Here is a 12,026-nt window from a genome sequence, read left to right on the forward strand (position 1 = left end):
TGTCCATAGGAGTCACTGATCCACATCTGGTCTGCTGTCATACAAGAAATATGAAAAACCCCTCCGGTGCGATACACTGTGAAAGATTTCTTTAACACAGGTGTATGCATCATTTCTAGAAAAAGTTCATTTTTGATTTGTCTTTTTGATCCTGTCTTTAAGAATTTAATTTCTCCTAATATCTTTATTTGAACAGGATTGTCTTTAATCTTCGGGATCCGAGTTTTCTTTAGGCACATTAAAAATTGTACCGGTGTATCTAATAACCGTGTCAACTTGTGTAAAAACATTTCTGTGTTAGTAATATTTATTTTTTGCTCTTCTAATCTAGATTTCAGAAACAGTTTAATATTTTTTGATTCGCTGATATCATTCACTACTAAATCAACCATTTTTTTCAGTCTCCAACCTCTTTTTGTCATGATTTTCTGGAGGAAAGGTGAAACGGATTGATCAATTGTCCCACCGGTTTTAACATCGGATTTAAATTTTGTAAGTAAAGCAAGGTTCTTGAAGATAATTTCAGTTCTTATCTGAACCATTCTGTTTTCCTGTTGAGATCTGCACATTTGATAAGCTCGGAAAATATTCAATATTTTATGATTTCGGTGTTCTTCACACTCGGTGCAGATTGGAAATTCACAAGAGAAACACCAATTGTTAAAGTATCTGTTTTTGTGTCTTTTACAAAACTCTGAAATCATGAAGACGCCATACTTAAAACGTGAAATTGCTATATCGTGGTATCTGGTGTCAAGGTCTATCATATGTTTCTCTTTACAAGCAGCACATAAATCTTTTCTGCATATCCTGCAGTAAAATTCAGCATCCTCATGAACGTGAGAACATGATGAACCTTTCTCTGTGTAAACCTCTGGGTACATTATGGTACACATCATTAACCCATGGTTATTGGCAATACCTAGGTTTCCCTCTCTGGTTGTATGGTTTTTTGCTCTGCAATCTTGATAAGCATAAAAATTAAAATTCATTTCTGTTTTCAACTTTTAAATTATATTGAAAATAAGTAATTTCATGATGAATAAAAAAGGACCCATTTAATTCAAATATGAGAATATTTTACAATGATTCAAATACTATATAAATTTTATCTTTAGGGGCACCGACCCTCTGATAACAGAGATAACCTTCCAAGTAAAAAATTAAATCTGTATACCACTCAAGTTTTCATTATCAGAGTTTCACAATAGATACCTTTGAGAAGTACATTTGATCGAATTTGACATCTAAGGGAAACATTATATTATTTTCTTACAACTACGTACATTGTGAAATTCTGACGTAGGAAGTAGCGCTTTATTATGTTTTCTAATATGAATTTGATAGATATGACACAATATATTATTCTCATATACAGTTCATATTTTTGATTTTATGTTGTGATTAATAATTAGTACTTTTTCTGCCCTCTGTGTTAAAATTTCTTCATATCTTGATCAGATATAAAAATCATTTCCGAGAAAATAAGCAGTGCTTCATACCTCATATTGTTTTCCAATTGAAGCTGTTGCTTTAGCTCTTGATGAAAATAAACCTTGGGCAGTTTTAAAGAAAAATTGCGAAAGTTAGAATAGAGGGTCGGTACCCCCTTAGTCGTGTAATGCAGTTAACGTTAGACTAACACTTTGAAAACATATACAACATTTTTATTTAAAAACTAGATGAAATCCCGCGCAAGTGTGGGAAGTTTTTTTTATTTGCTGGTAATATAACTATTCCAAAAAGAATCTTTGATTTTCTTCGTACAGTTCAATATACAAGCTTATAGCATGACAAAATACATCAAAATCCTGCAGTTAGGTTAGGAACAGACATAAATAATCAAAAGATATCTAGATATACTATCCCCATTATTCTTTCGCTTAGACCTCCCCAATTATTTTTCACAAACACTAGACATATGTAGGCATTGAACATTGGAGCGGCGTAGTTTTATCCGTTTGAAAAATGGTACTGAAAGAAGTTCAATTCTAACCTTTAAATACTTGTATTTGTATAAAAGAATGTATTTAGAAAAACCACTGAAATATACATTTTTAAAAGCTTTTGTGAAAAACAAAAATTAAACATGTTAAAAACGCTTAAAGTTCACATTAAGTATTGAAACAAATAACGATAGCTATTAATCGACATATATTTGCAAGTTAATGATCACAACTTACTTTCAATACATAGATACGGTATATTCAAAACCATTGATATTTCCGAATACTTATAAATTAATACATTGTGCAAATAAACTCTGAAACGGCCGCACCAAAGTTCTTACCTACTCCTTCAGGAATACACCAAGTAAAAGGTGATGCCCGTTCACTATATTCCGAATTCATTTAGAGAGTAATTATTGCAAGTTTAATTAAAAGTCTACATTCATTTTCGGTAAACGGTGGTGGTTCCGATTTGGCGGATCTAAGATTTTGACATTTTCAATGAAACTGAGAAACGCGAGAATTTAATTATTTCTTTATACACCTTCAATGGATTATCTAATCAAAATGTGATTTAAGTGATATTAAAAAAATAAGCCTTTATCACTGATCAAAAATCAAAACCCTTTCCGTTTATGTCCGATATTACTCTTCATTGGAAGTTCTAGACAGTCAGGTGGCATAGAAACCGACCTTAAGGAAAATCGAGGCAATCAACATGAATAGTCATGGAAATATTTTTGAAGTAATTGGTAACATAATGAATTAACTTTGTGAATATATCTATATATTGAAAGTAAGTTGTGATTATAAATTTACAAATAAACATCGATTAATGTTCATTGTTATTTGCAAGGGGCCTGCTCGCAGTGTGTAATATTTTAAGTTTTTTTTTTTTTTTTTTTTTTTTTTAACAATTTTATTTTCCAAGACTTAATCTATAACAACATATATACTAACATTACTAGAAAAAAATAAGGCAACTGCCAGGGATGGGGCCCTGACTAAGCTCCTTCTAAACAATGATATTGTTGTCCCTATGACATCACGCAGGATGTTATAATATAGCAAAAAATTAAAGCACAATTATTTTCAAAAAATATATTTATACAGTTTACATTATGAAATAAAATAGATATAATTTCAGTGTAGCTGTCGACCGAGGGAGCCACCAATACGTTTCACAGTCCATTCGCTCCCCCCTTTTGACAGCACTACGGGAAGACGGGTCCCTTCCCAGTAGTATTTATACAAGAATATATAATTTTCACATTAGTTTTGAAAGATTTTCAAAAGTCCTTAGCTCAGTGTTAACAAATAGAAAGCGTAATACAGAAGTGTAGAAACAAATTGATTTTTTTACATGATTGTATAAATTAAATTCAGTTTCACTTAAAGACTCTAATCTACATAACATTTTATGTTTATAAATTCTATATGCCACATACGTAATAAGTAAATTAAGAGATCTAGTTTTATCTTTTTTTTCATGGAAAAATCCAACAACAATATGTTTCCACTGAATTTTAAATGATAAAAAACTGCTTATAGTATTCCATATATTAGACACATTATCACACTCAAAAATCAGATGTTTTGCATTCTCTATTTTGTTACAATGTATACACATAGGAGATATATCTTTTTTCCACTTACTCACATAAGCATTGTTACATAATATATTATTCAATAGTTTGTAGCTAAATTCTGCTATGTGTTTATCTCTTATATCTAAAATCTTACATTCATAAATATTTTTCCAACTTGACTCCTCAAATATTCCAAAATCTTTAGACAATATGGCTTGAAAACTGGGTTTACAAAACTTTTTTTCAATAAGATTTTTGTAGAAAAAATTACTTGATTTTCCTGATATGTTGAAGTTCCCTAAAGGGAGGTTGAAGTTAATTACATTTTGTTTATTGATGTTGCTTGCATTTGAAAAATTGTGTGTTCTTCGAATATTCTTAGTAGCTGACAGAAGAATTCTGTACTCACATAGCCAATTAGATTTGTCAATTATATTGGAAAAATGTTCAAGTGGTCTGATGCAACCCTTGTCATCAAACAATTCATATATATATAAAATTCCAGATTTAATCCAATTGTCAAAGAAAATAGCTTTTCCTTTATAGACCAAATTACGATTATTCCAGATTGGCTGTTGCAAAATATCATCAGAAGATCTTTTATCAAAGTTTAATTCAGTTTTACATTCATTAAAACAACTTAGAACTTCTTTGTAAAATAGAGGAACATGTATATTTTTTAAGCTATCTACGCCTATTGATGAAAGCTTTAAAAGATAATAGATATCAACATTAAGTTTTTTACAAAAATCATTTAAAATATCGAACAGTAAACCTTTTGAATTTAGTAATCATGGAATCCACGCTGCTTTCAATGATTTTAGTTTACATTCAACATCGACAATAGAAAGTCCGCCTCGTGATATGTCACCAATCAGTGTGTTCCGTTTAATTCTCTCCGTTTTTTCCCAAATGAAATTAAAAATTAATCTTTGAATTTTCTTAAGTAATATTTTAAGTTAATTCCTAGTATAACGTAAATGATTTTTCATAAATAATTATTACACACAGGGAGCAGGCCCCTGGGTTATTTGTTCAAAGACATAAAGTGAAAAAAAAGCATTTTACTTTTTTTTTAAATTTTACGGTAGCTTTTAAAAATTTGTGCTTTGATCAATACATTTTAGTGAAGAAAGGGAGTTGAGGTGGGGGTGTTCTACATATATGTACGACCTTTTTTTGCATTAAATACCTCTATATTCCTGTTAGGACTGTATACATTTATCTATAGTTAACCTATGATACTTCCATTGCCCCTATGTTATAGGCATTTGTGTATAAATCCCCATACTCCATGGTATAATTTCACATTGTTGCAGTTATACCATGGCTTCCATGGTATAATATCTTTTTAATAATCCATGCAAAAAAAAAAAAAAAATAAAGCAAAACAGGGTTTCTTTATTAATTAAAATTAACAAAATAAAGCAATTATATCACGACAAACAAATTTATCTGAAATTGTTTACAGTCCAAACAAATCTTAGAATGCCTGAACATGGTTATTAATTTCAAAAATTAAAAGTGAAACTATACCGATTTAATCCACTTTTCAACTGGTTCAGAATTTCTGTTGCCGACGTTTCTGTGGGACCCACATTTTCAAATCAACACCGGAATTTGGAAGACTTGGCAAGCTCGGTTTTACATCAACATCATGATTTTCTTCACCGGAACTGCATGTAGCATTTTGAACACACAAAGACGAATCTTTAACAATTTTCACTTTTTTGGAACAAGTTGGTTCGAGAATATTTGACAAATCTCTCAGCTGGACGTTAGACGCACGCTTGTACTTTCGCACACCGTTTACACTTCTATGTCCGGTCCTGCTCATGATTTGCTCCTTGTCTAAACCGCTCTGGTACAACTGGGTTGCACACGTTCTTTTTCCTAAATGATTTGAGAAATTTCCCTCTAATCCTGCCTTGTTACACATTTCTTTTATCAAGTTTTCAAGCCTTTCCATACCTATATTTTGCTTGGAAAATTTGAGAGTCCCAGGAATAGGGCGTTTGTAGAATTTTCCATCTTTGTCACCAATTAGACCAATGTAAGAAGTATACAAATGGACAAGATTTCGGTCACTGTAGTAACATAATATTTAATGTTTTTTTGGTCAACTGTGATTGCGATGATTTAACCCACCTTTAAAGGTTTTGTTTGCACGTCCCACGGACTGTATGAAGTTGCCATTGTCGTCCTCGCCTACTTCAAACTGGGAACTATCTAGTTCATGATGCTCATCTCTACCCCTCAATCCAATTAGCTTGCAGTTGTAGAAAAATACTCCATATAGCGATGCCTCACTGGATTCATGACCAATAACACCGGATGTCCAAAGCTGTTCTTCCTGGTCGCGGCTGATTGGGTTTGCTTGGCGTACAGTCGAACCATAACCTATGAAAACGAACAGATAATACAGTAAAAATGGCAATTCGAAGGAGAGAGAGAGAGAAAGAGAGAGAGAGAGAACCGAAGGACTGATTGACAAAACATTTTAAAGCAGAACACTTCTCATAAATAGGCACTGTCAGACGGGTATATAAACCGTTCGCTTTCGTTACACCCGATTGCACACTTGAGACTCATGGCCGACATGTAGTACTCCTATCGTTGTCTTAGATTTTGTGCGTTTATTTCTTGTTTTTATGTGCATTTTCTGTTTGTAAATAATGTATTGACCTGTATTTTCCATGATACTTTTGTCCTGTTTTGGAAAAAATACGTAAAATTTGATAATTTCATCGATATTGAGTAGCATGCTTTGTAAGATATCCGTCTGCACTCGTCGGATCTCTATAGTAAAATACATTGAATTGACTAGCGATCTGCTCCTTATATACGAGTTGTAGGGAGAGCGTTGAAGAACGAGAAATATGGCAGACTATGCCTATTTACGAGAAGTGTTCAGCTTTAAATAAATAAAGTTTCCATGAATATGTACATACCTTTAGATGTTAAAAATTTCATCTTGGCGTCAAGGCTCCGTCGAAATCGGATAAAACGGTCATCCTTTTCGTTCATAAAGTTCAGAGTATTTCCGTTTTTTTCGCATGTAGCCCAGAATACCCGTTGTTAAGAGGTAGAGTGATTTAGAAAGGTGAAAATCCCAATCACGTTTCATTACTTCAACTATGAACCTCAAGAGCCATCTGTTTATGTCATCCACGGAAAAATAGTCCTAATTTGGAATATTTTAAGTGCAGTATTTCGTGAAATGCGCCAATTATTAAACACACGAACTGCCTATGCTGTACTTTTCTTAGTGTTGGCAGGGGTTGTCTCGGAGATTAGTTCATCCAAATCTTCGTCTTTGACTGGATTTCCGAATGTCAACGAATTCTCTGAAAGAGTACACGTATTCTGAATGGTAGGTACTTCCATGTTAGAATGGCTGGGTCCTGTTTCTCCACTCTCAGACTCATATCCAACGTCAAAAGTCATATCCGCAAAATTCGATATCATGCACTCTGACTTATTGTAGTCCAGTTCTATACGATCGGCGATTTGACTTAATGTAAAATTTTCATCGTCATCCCCAAGTTCATCGCCCAAAACTGGCAAAAGTTCCATGAAATCAAGATCGTCAACCTCGATCCATCGTTTTTCTTAACTCAACTGCCCGCTTGACACCAAATTTGAATCACGTTATCATTTGAAAGAGGTTCCCCATGACTTATTCGATAATTCTTACATTTGTCGCACTTTTTAAAAACATTTACCCAAAAGTTCTATCAAAGTACAAAATATTTTGTGCTAAATATTATCTTTTTAATATTGTATTTAAAATAATAAAATTTATCACTTTTTTGTTATTGAAAAGAAATTCCCCTTTCCACCCCTATTTTCTGAGAATGGTTCCTTCTTTTATTACCAGTAATGATGATGCAATTTTTCGACAATCGTTTCCTCTTTAATTTGTGATGATGCAATACCTTGAATGAGGTTCCGTAGGAATAATGCTTGAATAAAATTAGATTACACAAATTAATACTGATAAACATGTTGTACACATTTAAAATAAATTTGCTATTTATATATCATAGGTTAAAACAGATAAACCATACATATTTTGACTGTTTTGAGGTGTATTGTAAATTATACCATGGGTAAACTCACTCGACTTCGTCTCGTGAGGTTAAGCCCAGGGTCGTGAAACCCAAACCATGGTATAATGTACAATACACCACAAAACAGTCAAAATTGTATGGTTTATCTATTACTTAAATTTGAACATCTGATTTTTTTTTTACCCTTAATGTAAATTGAAACAGAGTATCCGAAGCATAACAATCGATAATATATTACAACATATATTAAATAGAGTTTCTAATATGAGAACAGAAAATATCATTGAGCACCCGTAGTACATGACGTATAACAGAGTACAAGAGATATCAGAATAAAATTGCTTTATAACATGTCAGGAGATAACGACATGTTTTAGTATAAAAAAATTTATCTTATACATAGGGGAGAGAGGGTTACATGATATTCATGTAATTATCTTTTTTTTTGAAATTTATCTGAAAATCATATGAAAATTATATAGATATATTTTCATGTGTATATCATGTGAATAGAAGTTTATAAGATTTTCACATCAATATTTTTTTTTAATTTTCATATGAAGTTTTCTTTGGATGATATTTATGCGGTATGCTCTTCATGTAAAATTCATATGAAATTAATGTAAAAGTCACACGAAGTTTTGTAACGACTCAATACAAATTCTTTTTTTTATGGTTCTTTATTTTTAATTAAACATCAAATTGGCAATGAGCTACAAACAAACAAAATATATACACACATTACCAATAGAACACACAAACAGAAAAAAATAATTAATCAGCATATCAAATTAAATTCAAACAAACACATACCACACCAACATATGTCGATGCCACATCCAGTCACTCATACATGAAATGTTTTACACTGCGTAAGTGGTGTCTACATTGAAATAAACAATATACCAGTATTTATTATACGATAAAAGGATATAATATTAAGTATAATTCAAATTTAATAAAACACAAGACCTACAAATTTCTTACTGTAACACGCATCACAACTCGAAACACGTTCCATTCAACACAGGGGCGTCAGCACAGTGAGTATAAATAAATTACTTGATAAACCAGTTTAAATCTTAGAGATTTACCCAACAAAATAATGATTTTATAAATTCAAATCACTGCACTGAAAATCAATAGAAAATAGAAAAAAACCAGATTAATATTCAAATAGAATGTTTAAAATGTTTTTAATAATATAATCTCTAAAGAAAGCAAGGAGACTTATTGTTCACAGAACAATAAGAGGTCTTTCCACCTTCTTTGAATTTCAAATTTGTTTTATATCTGACTCCTAAAAATTAAATTCCATGAAAAAGAAACCAGAACTCTCTTAAAGCAGAGAAAAAATGAAAATAAAAAAAATGATTGACCTTGACCTTTGACCTTGATAAGATATTCAAGGTCAAAAGACAAGAGTCACAATGCAATTGACCCCATGCTTCTACCACTTATAGTTTTCAAGTTACAAGGTTTAATAGTAAGTAAAAGGAAGTTAGAGGGCAATAACTCATATAAGCGGTTATTAGATCCTTTTGAGTTAATACACTGAAGTTAGGCCTAAAGACTCTTAAGACATTAGTGAAGATTTGGTGTCTCTACGGTCTAAGGTTTTTGAGGAGTAGCGATAACAAGGTTTTTCGCAAAAGGGGCAATAACATTTTTAAAGGGTTAATGTTAGGAGACAAGAATGAAATTTTTGAAACAGTTTTAAGAGTACATATAAATGATGCAAAGACATTAAGTATATGTTAAAAGAAAAAAAAGATATAAAGAAAGCTAAATTTCTCATTTTGGGAATGACCTTGACCTTTGACCTATACGTGAATTTTAAGGTCAAAGGTTAATGAATCTTATGCAGTTGGTCCCATGTCTCTACGACTTGCCATTTTGAAAAATTTTGATTATTTGTAAAATTCAAAATGTTTCAGGGGCAATAACTCATTGAAGGGGTCACCAAATACCTTTGAAATGAATAGATGAAGAGTCCTCTGAATTAGTCAAAGACTTTAGTGAAGGTTTCATATCTCTACGGTTTATCGTTTCGGAGAAGTAGCGATAACAAGCATTTCTTGCAAAAGGGGCAATAACTTCGGAAAGAGTCAAGATTCATTTACGCAGGGTCAACTGCAATAATCTTTTACGAAGTACATTTTTATGGACTATAAATCTTTTCGATAAATCTTGAAACTCAAAATCATACGGCGGAAAAATAAGAAGAACTAGGAGACTTATTGTTCACAGAACAATAAGAGGTCTTTCCACCTTCTTTGAATTTTAAATTTGTTTTATACCTGACTCCTAAAAATTAAATTCCATGAAAAAGATACCAGAACTCTCTTAAAGCATAGAAAAAAATGAAAATAAAAAAATGAATGACCTTGACCTTTGACCTTGATAAGATATTCAAGGTCAAAGGTCAAGAGTCACAATGCAGTTGACCCCATGCTTCTACCACTTATAGTTTTCAAGTTATAGGGTTTAATAGTAAGTACAAAGAAGTTAGAGGGCAATAACTCATATAAGGGGTCATCAGATCCTTTTGCATTAATACAGTAAAGTTAGGCCTAAAGACTCTTAAGACATTAGTGAAGGTTTGGTGTTTCTACGGTCTAAGGTTTTGGAGGAGTAGCGATAACAAGGTTTTTTGCAAAAGGGGCAATAACTTTTTAAAGGGTTAATTTTAGGAGACAAGAATGAAATTTTTGAAACAGTTTTAAGAGTACATATAAATGATGCATAGACATTAAGTATATGTGGAAAAAAAAAGAAATATAAAGAAAGCTAAATTTCTCATTTTGGGAATGACCTTGACCTTTGACCTATACGTGAATTTTAAGGTCAAAGGTTAATGAATCTTATGCAGTTGGTCCCATGTCTCTCCGACTTGCCATTTTGAAAAATTTTAATTATTTGTAAATTCAAAAAGTTTCAGGGGCAATAACTCATTGAAGGGGTCATCAAATACCTTTGCAATGAATATATGAAGAGTCCTCTGAATTAGTCAAAGACTTTAGAGAAGGTTTCAAATCTCTACAGTTTATGGTTTCTGAGAAGTAGCGATAACAAGCATTTCTTGCAAAAGGGGCAATAACTTCGGAAAGAGTCAAGATTCATTTACGCAGGGTCAACTGCAATAATCTTTTACGAAGTACATTCTTATGGACTATAAATCTTTTCGATAAATCTTGAAACTTAAAATCATACGGCGGAAAAATACGAAGAACTAGGAGACTTATTGTTCACAGAACAATAAGAGGTCTTTCCACCTTCTTTGAATTTTAAATTTGTTTCATACCTGACTCCTAAAAATTAAATTCCATGAAAAAGAAACCAGAACTCTCTTAAAGCATAGAAAAAAATGAAAATAAAAAAAAATGAATGACCTTGACCTTTTACCTTGAAAAAATATTCAAGGACAAAGGTCAAGGGTCACAATGCAATTAACCCCATGCTTCTACCACTTATAGTTTTCAAGTTATAAGGTTTAATAGTAAGTACAAAGAAGTTAAAGAGCAATAACTCATAAAAGGTGTCATCAGATCCTTTTGCACTTATACAGAGAAGTTAGACCTAAAGACCCTTTAGACATTATTATAGGTTTGATATCTCTACTGTCTACGGTTTCGGAGGAGTAGTGATAACAAGGTTTTTCGCACAAGGGGCAATAACTTTTAAAGAAGTTAGTCTAAGGGGACAAGAATGAAATCTTTGAAACAGTTTGAAGAGTACATATTAATGATGCATAGATATTAAGTATAAGTTTAAAGACAAAAGAGATATAAAAAGAGCTCAATTTCTAAGTTTTGGAATGACCTTGACCTTTGACCTTTCCATAAATTTCAAGACCAAAGGTCAATGAATCTTTTGCAGTTGGTCCCATGTTTCTACGTTTTCTCGTTTTGAAAATTTTTAATTATTTGTAAAATTCAGGGGCATTAACTCATTGAAGGGGTTTACAAATCCTTCTGCAATGTTTGAGGGAAGAGTCCTTTTGATTAGTCCAAGACACTGCAAAATGTTTCAAACCTCTGCGTTTTACTGTTTCGGAGTAGTAGCGATAACAAGCTTTACAATGAAAGGGGCAATAACTTCGAAAGGGATCAAAGATCAAACTTCTTGGGTCGTTTTTCAGAATATCCAATATTATGAACTATTAAGATTTATGATAAGTCTTGCGGTTTCAAAAGTTAAGGGAAGAAAAAGAATAATAAACATAAGCATTTCAAGAGGTCTTTCCACTGAAAGGTGGAAAGACCTAATAATAATAAACAGGACAATTTCAGTAGGTCTTTCCACAGAAAGGTGGAAAGACCTAATAATATTATAAACAGAACAATTTCAATAGGTCTTTCCACAGAAAGGTGGAAAGACCTAATAAGAAGAAACAGAAGAATACCAATAGGTCT

This window comes from Saccostrea cucullata, unplaced genomic scaffold, assembly GCF_032062105.1.
Source record: "Saccostrea cucullata isolate Sc308-1 unplaced genomic scaffold, CSIRO_AGI_Scuc_v1 ctg3716, whole genome shotgun sequence".
In the NCBI taxonomy this organism is placed as follows: Eukaryota; Metazoa; Mollusca; class Bivalvia; order Ostreida; family Ostreidae; genus Saccostrea; species Saccostrea cuccullata.